General features: G+C 51.4%; 1 protein-coding gene across 3 annotated transcripts in view; it reads right to left on the bottom strand.

Annotated features, from left to right (window-relative positions):
* Window positions 1-13,568, bottom strand: part of PRKCA (protein kinase C alpha) — a 302,229-nt gene that overhangs the window by 127,912 nt on the left and 160,749 nt on the right. The gene's annotated exons all lie outside the window — the stretch shown is intronic.

Raw genomic sequence — 13,568 nt, 5'->3', positions numbered from 1 at the left:
CCTCTCTGAACTCAGCTTCCTTGGCTCTAAGGCGGGGCTGTTAAGGATCCGCCCCCACAGACAGTCTGACTCCAGGGCTCCTTTGCCCAAGGCTCCCAGTACAAGAGTTATAATGGGTCCAGAGGTGAGGGTCGGCGAGCTGGTCCCCCAGAACCCAGAGGGATGGCGCAGTTCAAGGGTGAGATTAAGGGGGCAGGGAGCCGCTCCAGGACCGAGTCCGTCCCGGTGCCCGGCTTCCCGGCACTGCCCCGCCTTGCCCATCTGCAGGGACCCGTCCATCTGCCTCTAGTAAGAAGCTTTGGACATCGACAGAGAGTGGGTCCAGCCGGAGCCACCCCTGTCATGACCTCCAAGGGACCACCTGGAACTCTGCTGCCATCACCGGGGAGCCTTTACCCTCATTGGTCACCCCACTGCTCCTCTCACGTCCCACCCCCACCCGCACCCAAGTGGGAGTGAGGCCCGACCCCAGCAGAGCTGTGCCCCCGCCCCAGGACAAAGGCCCTCTTGCCTCCCACCAGCGCCGGCGGCACGACTCCCTGCAGCGTCTCGCCACGGTCCAACTGTACCCAGCCCTTTGGCACCAGGCCCGGTGGTATGGACGACGACTCGTCCACAGACAGCGGGCGTGGAGGGTGGTTTTGGGACGGATCAAGCATACTGGCTTTACTGTGCACTCTATCTGTCATTGCTACATCTGTGCCACCTCAGACCGTCAGACCTTAGATCCCGGAGACTGGGGACCCCTGACCTGGACCATGGCCTCAGGAAGGGAATGTCTGCTCATGCCCTTCACCATCTTCATGGTGCCCGACACGCAGCTGCTGTCAGATAAAACACCCGGGGCCTGAACGCAGCACCAACCAAACCCACAACCGTGCGCCTGGGCTCTGAAGCCAGCGGGGAGGGCCCCGCCACGTTCCGGGGACGCTGGGTGCACAGCTGTCCTGGGCGAGGGCTGCGAAGTCCCTGAACATCTCAGGGTCTGGCAGCCAGCGGCTTTATGCAGAGTCGGTAGCTGCACCCTGAGGCCCCGGACACTGGAGGATGTGCGTGCCCGCCGAGACACTCCGACCACATGGGGCGGTGGCCTCGCCTGCTCAGATGGGCCACGGGATCCCATCCTTCTGACTGCAAGTGAGAAAGATAAAACACCCACAAAACGCAGGTGGTGGGACCGTAGGAACAACGGAGTGAAATGGTCCGGCCTATCATAGGCACACAAACGAGCATCCAGACTGTGTCCTGTTTTTCTGGCCACATCTCGAGCACGCAGGATCTTAGTTCCCTGACCAGGGATCAAGCCTGTGCCCCCTGCACTGGGAGCTTGGAGTCTGACAATGTGTTAGTTTCTACTGCACAGCAGAGTGAATCAGCCATATGTATACATATATTCCTAAAGAAAGGCAATGCCAAAGAATGCTCAAACTACCACACAAATTATACTCATCTCACATGCTACTAAAGTAATGCTCAAAATTCTCCAAGCCAGGCTTCAATAGTACATGAACCGTGAACTTCTAGATGTTCAGGCTGGATTTAGAAAAGGCGGAGGAACCAGAGATCAAATTGCCAACATCCATTGGACAATCAAAAAAGCTAGAGAGTTCCAGAAAAACTACTGCTTTATTGACTATGCCAAAGCCTTTGACTGTGTGGATCACAACAAACCCTGGAAAATTCGTGAAGAGATAGGAATACTGGACCACCTGACCTGCCTCTTGAGAAATTTGTATGCAGGTCAGGAAGCAGCAGTTAGAACTGGACATGGAACAACAGACTGGTTCCAAATAGGAAAAGGAGTACGTCAAGGCTGTATATTGTCACCCTGATTATTTAACTTACATTCAGAGTACACCATGAGAAATGACGGGCTGGATGAAGCACAAGCTGGCATCAAGATTGCCGGGAGAAATATTAATAACCTCAGATATGCAGATGACACCACCCTTATGGCAGAAAGCGAAGATGAACTAAAGAGCCTCTTGATGAAAGTGAAAGAGGAGAGTGAAAAAGTTAGCTTAAAACTCAACATTCAGAAAACTAAGATCATGGCATCTGGCCCCATCACTTCATGGCAAATAGATGGGGAAACAGTGGAAACAGTGACAGACTTTATTTTGGGGGGCTCCAAAATCACTGCAGATGGTGACTGCAGCCATGAAATTAAAAGACGCTTGCTCCTTGGAAGAAAAGTTATGACCAACCTAGATAGCATTATTAAAAAGCAGAGATGTTACTTTGCCAACACAGGTCCGTCTAGTCAAAGCTATGGTTTTTCCAGTGGTCATGTATGGATGTGAGAGTTGGACTATAAAGAAAGCTGAGCACTGAAGAATTGATGCTTTTGAACTGTGGTGTTGGAGAAGACTCTTGAGAGTCCCTTGGACTGCAAGGAGATCCAACCAGTCCATCCTAAAGGAGATCAGCCCTGGGTGTTCATTGGAAGGACTGATGTTAAAGCTGAAACTCCAATAATTTGGCCACCTGATGCAAAGAGCTGACTCATTTGGAAAGACCCTGATGCTGGGCAAAATTGAAGACAGGAGGAGAAGGGGACGACAGAGGATGAGATGGTTGGATGGCATCACCAACTCAATGGACATGAGTTTGGGTAAGCTCTGGGAGTTGGTGATGGACAGGGAGGCCTGGCATGCTGCAGTGCATGGGGTTACAAAGAGTCGGACATGACTGAGCGACTGAACTGAACTGAACTGATAGATATATAGCCTCTACTTTTGCTGTGTTAGTTTCTAGTGTACGGCAGCATGAACCAGCCACACATATACATGTATCCCCTCTACTTTTGAATTTCCTTCCCATTTGGGTCACCAGAGTACTGAGCGGAGTTTCCCGTGCTCTCCGAGTTTCTCACTAGCACTCTGTCTTATGCGCAGGATCAATAGTGTCTGAGTGTCAGTCCCAGCCTCCCAATCCTCCCTACCACCCCTTCCCCAGGAATGAGTCGTCATGCCCACGGGACTGCCGGGAAGTCCCCAGACTGGCCTCTTACGGCATCTGTTTGAACATGAACTCAAATGCTGTTCCTTGGCTAACTCCCACCTCACAGGCCTGCAGAAAATCTACCGAGGTGGGTGGGTCTCCCTCCATCCATTAGGGAAAGCAGTGGAAAAACACTGGGAAAACAGTTCTCCACATTCTGACAGTCTGGGGAGAAGCACCACTGTGTCTGCTGAAGAACTCTGCGGGCTCTGCTCCAAAAGACCCCAAAAGAGACCCTGGCCCTTTGTTAAAACGGGTCAGAAAACCCCAGCCCCGTGTAAAACAGGAGCTACGATTCAGTATCTGAGAGAGCAGTCAGCTCAACAATTATACTGAAATTGTGCATTTGAAAATCCTTATGCACCCCTCTCACTTTTAAAGCTTAAATAATCCATTAGACCAGGTACATCACTCTGTTTTTTGGGGTTTTTTTGTGTTGGAGTTTGCACCCATTTCAAAGAGTAACTGCAGGACCATCAGTGAGCTCAGAAGTGTCAAGCAGTGATCGGCACTTGTAAGTAGAGTGCATGAATAAAATATATTACTAATAAGTTTAGAATTGCAATTTGTACCAAGTTGTCTGTCTTTATGCAACTTGCTTCACAGAGAGGAATCTCTGAATAATTCATTACATCCTCACCCAAGTCTCTTGAAAAATATTGGAAATCCTGTAGCTAATATTCTACCCGTTCCCTGGTGGCTCAGACATTAAAGAATCTGCCCACAATGTGGAAACCCAGGTTGGATCCTGGGTTGGGAAGATCCCCTGGAGGGGTCATGGCAAGCCACTCCAGTTTCTTGCCTGGGAATCCCAGGGATGGGGGAGCCTGGTGGGCTACAGTCCATGGGGTCGCACAGAGTCGGACACGACCGAGGGACTGGCACTAAGGGTTCTCCCTGATCCATTTCCAGCCAGCGAGCCAAGCCCCTGCAGCAGAGTGGGAAGGAAACCACTCAGCTGAGTGTTCCTGGAGACCAGAGTCTGACAACCTTGAGAGATGGCCAAGTCCAGCTTCCAGGCTGCTGGCAGGGATGGTCCTGTGGTCACTCAGACTGGTCTCCGTGTCCCCACCCTGGTCACATGTGGTGCTTCCCCAGGGAGCAGCCAGGCAGACCCTGTCCTCACCCATCGCGGCTCAGAGCCCTGTCCTCACCCATCGCGGCTCAGAGCCCTGTCCTCACCCATCGCGGCTCAGACCCTGTCCTCACCCATCGCGGCTCAGAACCCTGTCCTCACCCATCGCGGCTCAGAACCCTGTCCTCACCCATCGCGGCTCAGAGCCCTGTCCTCACCCATCGCGGCTCAGAGCCCTGTCCTCACCCATCGCAGCTCAAAGGTCTAAAGAGAGCTTTGGGGCATCCCAGGTGGTGCTTGGAGGAGGCGATGGCACCCACTCCAGTCCTCTCGCCTGGAAAATCCTATGACGGAGGAGCCTGGTGGGCTGCAGTCCATGGGGTCGTGAAGAGTTGGGCACGACTGAGCGACTTCACTTTCACTTTTCACTTTCATGCACTGGAGAAGGAAATGGCAACCCACTCCAGTGTTCTTGCCTGGAGAATCCCAGGGACGGGGGAGCCTGGTGGGTGCTGTCTATGGGGTCGCACAGAGTCGGACACGACTGAAGTGACTTAGCAGGTAGCGCTAGTGGTAAAGAATCTGCCTGCCATTGCAGGAGGCTCAAGAGACACACAGGTCTGACCCCTGCGTCAGGAATAAACCTGGAGTAGGCGACGGCAGCCTGCTCCAGTATTGTTGCCGGGAAAATTCCCTGGACAGAGGAGCCTGGTGGGCCCCAGTCCACGGGGTCACAAAGAGTCGGACATGACTGAGGACACTCACACAAAGACAGCTTTGAAACCGTCACACCCTCTTCCTTGGGTTAAATATTTCCATTTCTGTGGCTCCAGGAGTTGACTCTTCAACCGTCTCTTTAAATAATGTATTATGGGCTAAACGCAACTGGATAGCTCCTGCCACCCGACGCCCACGGACACTGTCGCTGTGACAAAAAAAAAATTTAAGGGATCCTCCCCAGACCTCGGAGCACAGATGTTAAACTCACTGTACATGGCTCCCGGTGCAGATGCATATTTAATCAATGTTTTCTGGTGATAAAAACTAAATCTTGAATTTTTAAAGGGCCTTCAGCGAAAGACTGAAATGTGTTCAAAACGGAATGCTTCCAGGCAGTAAACAGAAACTCAACGCCTGGAGGTGGCCTTGGAGCAACAGCCCAGCCCCAAAGCGGGCCTCGCCTTGGACGGCTGGCCTGGGCGGAGCTGAGCTGAGCCTGCCTTCTCACTGAACGCTTTCTTTTAGGAGAAGGTGGTGGAGAACTGAAAATTCATTTGGCAAAATGAACGGGAAGGCTCTGTATTTAACGATGGGAACAAAAAAATAATTAGTAGCGTTCACTGCCAAGGTCTGACAGACGAAATACTTGATGAATTCTTCTTGGATTTCACATATTTTTTAAACTTAAATAGCATCTGGAGGGGGACACCCTTCCCCTAAGGACAGTCTAAAATCATGGGGCTCGGGCTTTTCCGTAAGATGTCACAGGGAGACCCAGTCAAGCACGCTCTTCCCAGCTCCCTCCAGAGGATTTAGAAAAAACTTGTAAATCAAGTGGGGAGCCCAGGAGACACATCGAGGAAGGGGGGGAGCCAGGAGGTGACAGATGACTCTGCCAACTGCCATCAATGCTCCATGAGTATTTCATGTATTGTTCTCAGACAATTCTTTGATGGAACCACATCTGAGGGTAGGGTAGTTCATGATTTAAAATCACTCATCAGATTCTTATGGAATTTGGGCTTTTTCTATATCTCTCTACGTTCAGATGTCCTACTAAAAAGACGCACCTGGGATCAGAGACCTGAGGGACACGTTTTATTCTGCCCGGTGATGGGCGGCTTCCGACCCAGCCCTGGGGAGCTGTCCGCTCCTGGCGCCCAAGCTGTCCTTGGACTCCCCTCCTCGAGGGTAAGCGGGGCTGGACTCGGTGACGGTTACTCATTAGTGGAACGAGGCCAAGTATTGGGCTGTCGCCTGTGACTGGCTTACAGGAGACGGACCGAAATCTTGCTGGCGTTTCCTGCTTTCGTTGGCATTTCTCTCCTGACACGGCACGATTTGGGGAAACAAGTGCAAAGCCCATGAGGTGAGGGACTGAGCTTCTCTGTCCAACAGCCGTGAGAAGCGACCCTGCCAGCAGTCACGGGAGCCAGCGTGGACTCAGACCCTCACCCAGTCAAGCCCTGGGATGAGGAGACCCTAGCCAACTCTGGAACCATGGTCCTTGAGAGACCCTGAGAGGCACCTGCCCTCCTGCCCTGTGAACCCCTGAGGTCACAGACACTGTTACTTGAAGCCACTAAGCCTTGGGGTGATTTGTTAGGCAGCAAAGATGACGAATACATCAGTGTTGACACAAATCTACAGCATTTGGCATTTAAAGAACCCCATGGCCCACGTTATTACAATTTTTTAACTCTTATATACTTTTCAGAACTCATCACACTTTACACTTAAGGTCTGTGCATTTTATAACGTGGAAGATACATTTCAATAAAGGAAAAAAGGAAAAAGTTCTGAGGGTGCAGTTTTGATCCCTGGGCAGGGAACTAAGATCCTACTTGCTACAGCGTGTGAGCAAAAAATAAATAAAAACTGATGCAAAGAAAAAAAAACCAAACAACAAAGACGAAACAAAACACCACCACCGCCAGGACTGTCTGCCCTTGTGCGAGCGGCTGGCGTCCCAGGTCCCTGTGCCTGCACCCTGCAGGCTGACGAGGGCTGAGGGCCGCCCCTCCCCAGCCCCCGCACGAACGTCTCCCTCCTCCCGCTCCTGTTCCTAGAGGCTTCCTTAGGCCGAGACGGAATTTTCACCTGTCAGGAGAATCAACAGTCTACTTCCAAGAATATCAGCCTCCCAGGAGACTCTCAGGTCAGGACCAGATGGTGGTCTCAGGCTGCAGTTTCAACCCCATGACCCCCCGTGACCTCTTCTCCCCTCTTGGCTGCTACTCTCCCCAGGAAGAAAGGGCAGAAACCCAGTGCAGGTCAGAAGCGCATCCGAGACGCTGAAAACACCCCAAAGGGAAGCTGGGGTAACCTTCCAAGCTGTTCCAGTGGAGACCCGAGGTCCAAAGAGTCTCTCTAAAGAGAAACGTGGAGGGGGTTTCAGAGGAGTTTAATTTGGGGAGAGGATGGTGGTGGGTCAGGAGAGCGGGCGTTCGCTGCCGTGAACATCCTTCGTTCTGGATTTCACAACCCCCTTTGGCTTTTTGTTTGTGCTCAGAATGAATTCTATCTGTATCGCCACCAAGAAGGAACAGACCCTGCTCACTGCCACTGAGAGGCGGTGGGGGAAATGGCAACACAGGAGACAATTGAGTATTTCTTTCTTGTAGTTAAGGAACAAAACTTTGGAGTGGAAAATCCGCATCTCTCTCTCATTGGCAAGTGGTCTGCATTCCTGCCACTTGAGATAATTCGGGTAAGAACCACCACCAGAAGAGCCCACATGAACGCTACATATGATTTGTATGAGATCTGTGGTTTCTGCTCCCTGCCTGGTTAAAATCGGACCGTTGTTGTTGTTCAGCCACTAAGTTATGTGACCCCGTGGACTGCAGCTCGCCAGGCCTCCCTGCCCTTCACCATCTCCCGGAGCTTGCTCAGACTCACACGCAGTGTGTCAGTGATGCCACCCAGCCGTCTCAGCCTCTGTCACCCGCTTCTCCTCCTGCCCGCACTCTTTCCCAGCATCGGGGTCTCTGTCTCAGCCTCTGTCACCCGCCTCTCCTCCTGCCCGCACTCTTTCCCAGCATCGGGGTCTCCATCTCAGCCTCTGTCACCTGCCTCTCCTCCTGCCCGCACTCTTTCCCAGCATCGGGGTCTCCATCTCAGCCTCTGTCACCCGCCTCTCCTCCTGCCCGCACTCTTTCCCAGCATCGGGGTCTTTCCAGTGAGCTTTCAACTGGTACCTGTGAACTGCTGTAAGGAAGCTCCCTCCCCCAGTTATATTTTACATAAATATCTTCGGCTTCATTCACCAAAGACATCTGCCATCACAGGAAAGAAGCAGATGACCGTTTAGGAGGCAAAGTTTATGATACGTCAGGAGAACTCAGCTACGCCGGGAAGCTGCTAACTCAGCCACACTGTGTTAAATACTTTACTGACTATAAACAAGAGTAGGAAGTACGCAAGTGCGCAGCTTCAGAAAGCGCATGGAAATGACAGTCCAATTCAACTTTAATTGGATGCCTGGACACGAAACAATAATTGACTCTTTAGCTGTAACTCCAAGGTATTATATCTCATAAAGATCACATTTTCCAAGTACAGTAATTTATTTGAAAAGGCCTCATTGACTCATCAAATTCTGTCTTTAAAATGCTACCCCCATCCTGAGAAAATTAGATGCACGCTCTAGAATGAAATGGCCTGCCAGATAAGATGCAATTTTAATTTGAGAAAACAAAAATGTATGTTAATCAGTACTTTATCATTTAATAGCATGCTGGTATTTTTTTCAAGGCAAACAAACACAACACTTAACACAACAGCAGGTGAGGATCAGCTCTCTGCAGTCTGCTCCCACTTATTTTTCCAGCTTTCATCTCTGACCATAGGCCTCTTCAGGGGAACCCCCCCGCCAGCTTGCGGTTTCTGAATAGTCTCCAAAATTTCTAAGGCTCTGCCAGGTGGCTCAGTGGGTAAAGAATTTGCCTGCAATGCAGGAGCAGCAGGAAACCTGAGTTCGGTCCGATCCCTGGGTTGGGAAGATCCCCTGGAGAAGGGAATGACAACCCGCTTCAGTGTTTTTGCCTGGAGAACCCCACGGACAGAGGAGTCTGGCGGGCTACAGTCCATGGGGTCAATGCTGGACACCACTGAGCACGCAAGCATGCTGTGCTGTGAGTGCTCCGCCCTGCCCCTGGGAGTTTAACTGGAGCATTTTCCCAAGAAGTTTCCTTTGGGCATAAATAACCCCCCTGCTCTCCCCTTCATGTGCTCAGTAATGTTCATTGGGGATTTCCATGCTCCGGCTTTATTACTGGCCTGCCTGAGGTTTACCAGTTGTCCATCTCTCATCCACACACAGACAACTCTTCAGGCCAAGGACCATCCATTGGTGTCAATAGAAACTGGCGCAGAACTCCTGCCAGTCTGAAGCTGACATCCACGACCTCAGTAAACTGACTGCAAAACACAGTGTGGAAATCCCAGGCAGACGAAGAGAGAAACAAAACAGCCCGTTTTTCATGCTGACCCAGAACAATCTCATAATCTCTCTATGATTTTAAGGTTAGGAAAAAAAAAAAATGTTTGGCTCGGTCCTGTGCTGTGCTCCATTGTGTCTGACTCTTTGCAACCCCATGGGCTGTAGCCCGCCAGGCTCCTCTGTCCGTGGGATTTCCCAAGAGTACTGGAGTGGATTGCCATGTCTTCTTCCAGGGGATCTTCCTGATCCAGGGATCAGACCCAGGTTTCTCACGTCTCCTGTGTTGGCAGGCGGGCTCTTTACCAAAAGGCCACCTAGGAAGTTCTTTGGTTTGGTCCACTCCATGTAACATCTTTAAACATGAACTTGTAAGTTTCAAAAGCATGAAATAACTTTCCCCTCCATGTCTTCATATAGTCCCCAAAGTAACTGCAGCAAGAGCTGAAGGCCTCTGTCAATGCCTGACACTGAACTCCCCCCATGGGGCTCCCATTGGCAGGTTATCAGCCTCACGCAGAACAAATGTGGTCAAACTATCTGTAAAAATCTGCTGTGTGACCCAACAGTGTGTCTGAGGCTCATGCAGACTTAGGACGCTGACATTTAATTGATAACTGAGGAGCACACACAGATGGGAATCTTAAGGCTCAAAAAGAATCATCCGTTCAGTTCAGTCACTCAGTTGTGTCCGAGTCTTTGTGACCCCATGAACTGCAGCACGCCAGGCCTCTCTGACCATCACCAACTCCCAGAGTTGACCCAAACTCATGTCCACTGAGTCACTGATGCCATCCGACCATCTCACCCTCTGTCGTCCCCTTCTCCTCCTGCCCTCAATCTTTCCCAGCATCAGGGTCTTTTCAAATGAGTGGGTTCTTCGCATCAGGGGGCCAAAGTATTGGAGTTTCAGCTTCAACATGAACACCCAATGAACACCCAGGACTGATCATAAACCAGGTGATTACACATCTTTGTATGTTTGTTCCGTGACCCCCAAAACAGCAGCCGTGGTACAAAGGGGTGATGTTTTTACCTGACTTTCAGCATAACTGCTTCCCTCCTTGTGTGGCTCTTGTCTGCCGCAGGCTGGTGGGGACCCATGCGGCTGAGGCGCCAAGTGGTGGGGGAGGTGCCCCGCTTTGCACAAGGAGCTCCAGCCTCAGGAGCGCAGCGACCTCTGCGCCTGCCTCTGTTGGGAGGGTGGGGACGACCTTTCCTCCCACATCCAAGTCCAGGAGGGAAAACTGCCTTGGATTCCCAGTTAACTGCTCTTTGTTGTAGAAATAAATTTAAGCCACAGAGCGGGTGTCGGGGGAGCACTTATGAGGGAGCTGAGCCTGCAGAATCCTTTGTTTGCCTTGCCTGTGTGGAGGGTCACCAGTGCTTTTTCAGAGCCGGGGAGATAGGAGCCCCATCGGATCGGTGGGGGAGGGCTGGCAGAAGCACTGTGTGCTGAGCCATCTCACTGAACTGTCATATGCGCTAGACTCTGGCTTATCTCTGCAACGACTGCAATGGCAGATTAAAATCTGCTTAAAAAAATAAACCTTACTTCCCCATCTTGGTTCATTGAACCTTATCAGAGCTGTTGCAAGGAGCAAGCCGGGCCTCTATGAGAGTCGGTTGAGAACTTTGCCTTCCCTGTGACCAGAGTCCCTGCCCAGCCCTGCGATGGTCAGAGGAAGCGCACACACACACACACACGCACACACACACGCACACACACACGCACACGTACAGACACACGAGGCTCAACAAGACACAGCCACTTCCTACCTCTGTGGAGTTTTCCTACACTGGTCTTATCTGGTTATTCACCTCGGGGTGGGGGCTGGGGGACGGAGGCTCAGAGACGTACAAGGGTGCACACGCCTCAGCATCAGACACTGCACTCGTGACCGCCATGTGGTCCCTGCACTGGTCCAGGGCCTCATCTTCATCTCCACAGGGAGGCTCGCCACTCCTCCCTTCCAGACAGAGAGGAGATGCAGGCAGAGATGCAGGAGCCAGGTGATGGAGGCAGGACCGAGGTGACCCTACAGCCTGAGTTCTCTCTGCGTCAGCTGGCGTCCCTGCCACCCTGGCTGTCCTAGCAAAGTGCTGGAGCCCCCAGGTCTGCAAGACCCTCCCCCCAATAAAGGACCTGCCGGACTCTGCCTCTCTCCGAAGCCTCCACCCAGCAGCTCCCAACCCATTGCTCTGGGCTGGTCCTGAGCCAAGCCCTGCTCCGGGCAGACAGCATCTCCAGTCTGTAGCTTACTCATCCCCCCAGGAAGCAGAGCCAGCACGCCCCGTCCTCCCAGCTGCCCCCTCCCGCCCCCTTGCCACGTCGGGGCTCCTAACTTGGGCTGAATGTCACCCTTTGTCTCAGAAGCCCTGGGCTGGCTCTGACGGCTGGAAAGCCTGAACAACAGTGATGAATCAGAGTATTTATTTTTGAGGTTTCCTCCAAGCTGCCTCTTCATCAGCTCTTAAATAGCAGCATTCAAGCTGCTACAGACACTTGCAGAAGTTTGCTGGCCCGGGGCAGCCAGTGGGGAGAACTTAGCCTTCTCAGCAACACAGGAGCAGCGTTGGCTGAGGCTCTCTGAGACACGGCCAGGGGCAGATACGTTTAACTTGATTTTGAAAAATTATTTTCACTTCCCTCAGGTTGTGAGGACTCCTATTTCTAAGGGGGTGGCCTTTTCTAAAACTGTGTCATTCTTTTCACTCTCCTCTAATGGCGTGACTGAAGACCACACGTTGCATCTATTTGGTGCATCTGAGTGACTTGGTGGCCCCAGGACAGGGGGACACATACTCTCTGAATTAAAGACCCATCAGAGGGCATGAGGCTGATGGAAAGCCCTCATGGAAGGTGAGCCATTCTTACTGAGATTAAAACCTAAACTCAATTACACAGTTATCAGGCTTGAGAAGGGGAAATGTAGGATTAATTCGCAAATTAAATATTCAGTCTTTCTTGCTGCGCCATTTGACTCTTACTCACAGGACAGAAAGATATTCTCCACTTACAGCAATTATTTATACACACACAGCCCACGCCCCACACCCCACACCCAGCCTGATGCTCTGAAGAGAGCAAAGGAGATTTTTAAAAGAAGGCAGAGAGCGTTAAGGGAAAAAACCAAAAGCCAACAGTGAAACTCTGAGGCTGCTGGGCAGAAACACATGATGTCAAAACACAAAACCGCCTCCAATAAAAATTATTTTAGCACATTTACCTGTGCGTGAATCAGCTGGGTGTTGAGAAGACCAGGAGGGGGTGGGCTCGTCGTGGTCCTTGGATGATAAGGATAAAGTCTGACCTCTGATGCGGCTGGGCCTGCAACGAGGCCTCGGACTCAGGACCCGGAACAAGAACACCGGGGGCAGAAATGGCTGCCCTGCCCCCCTAGACCTGGCCTCCTGGGGTCCCTCAGGCGCACCACCCCATCCAGTAATTTGCTAACTTGAATGCTTTCTGGCAAAACGGAGAATTCTGCTTTGCTGGGGTTTCCATCCCAACCTATGAAAGGTCATGCTCAAGCCCCAAATATCAATTACCATTATTGAACCAGAAAGTATTGTCAACGAGGATGAGAGTGAAAAATAAAAATAATCACAACCACTTACTATCTTGCTGGACATTCTACCAGATGCTTTGGGCCTATTTGTTACTTAACTTCAGCTGTGCCCGACTCTTTGTGACCCTAGGGCTGTAGCCCACCAGCCTCCTCTGTCCATGGGATTTCCCAAGCAGGAATTCTAGAGTAGGTTGCCATTTCCTCCTCCAGGGGATCTTCCAATCCAGGGATCGAACCCTCCCAGTTCTCTCTCAACTCCTCCAAGGTAATGAGCATTTCTTAACTCATTTCCCATCCATAAGACCAGGGTGAAAACAGGCAGTCTTGCCTGAGTCACAGGGAAATGGGGAGACAAAAACTAGGAGTGTACATCCCAGCGGAGGAGGGTGAGCACTGACCTGATGCTTTCACGCTGCGGTGCTGGAGAAGACTCTTGAGAGTCCCCTGGACAGCAAGGGGATCAAACTGGTCAATCCTAAAGGAAGTCAACCCTGAATATTCATTGGAAGGACTGATGGTGAAGCTCCAATACTCTGGACACCTGATGAGAAGAGCCAACTCATCAGAAAAGCCCCTGATGCTGGGAAAGATTGAAGGCGGGAGGAAAAGGGGGCAACAGAGGATGAGATGGCTGGATGGCATCACCGACTCAACGGACATGAATTTGAGCAAACTCCAGAAGACAGGGAAGCCCAGTGTGCTGCAGTCCATGGGTTTGCAAAGAGTCAAACATGACTTAGCGATTGAACAACAACAC

The sequence above is a fragment of the Bos javanicus genome, chromosome 19 (assembly GCF_032452875.1).
Source record: "Bos javanicus breed banteng chromosome 19, ARS-OSU_banteng_1.0, whole genome shotgun sequence".
In the NCBI taxonomy this organism is placed as follows: Eukaryota; Metazoa; Chordata; class Mammalia; order Artiodactyla; family Bovidae; genus Bos; species Bos javanicus.
The sequence above is the reverse complement of the archived record's forward strand: the minus strand, read 5'-3'. Positions and strand labels throughout refer to the sequence as shown.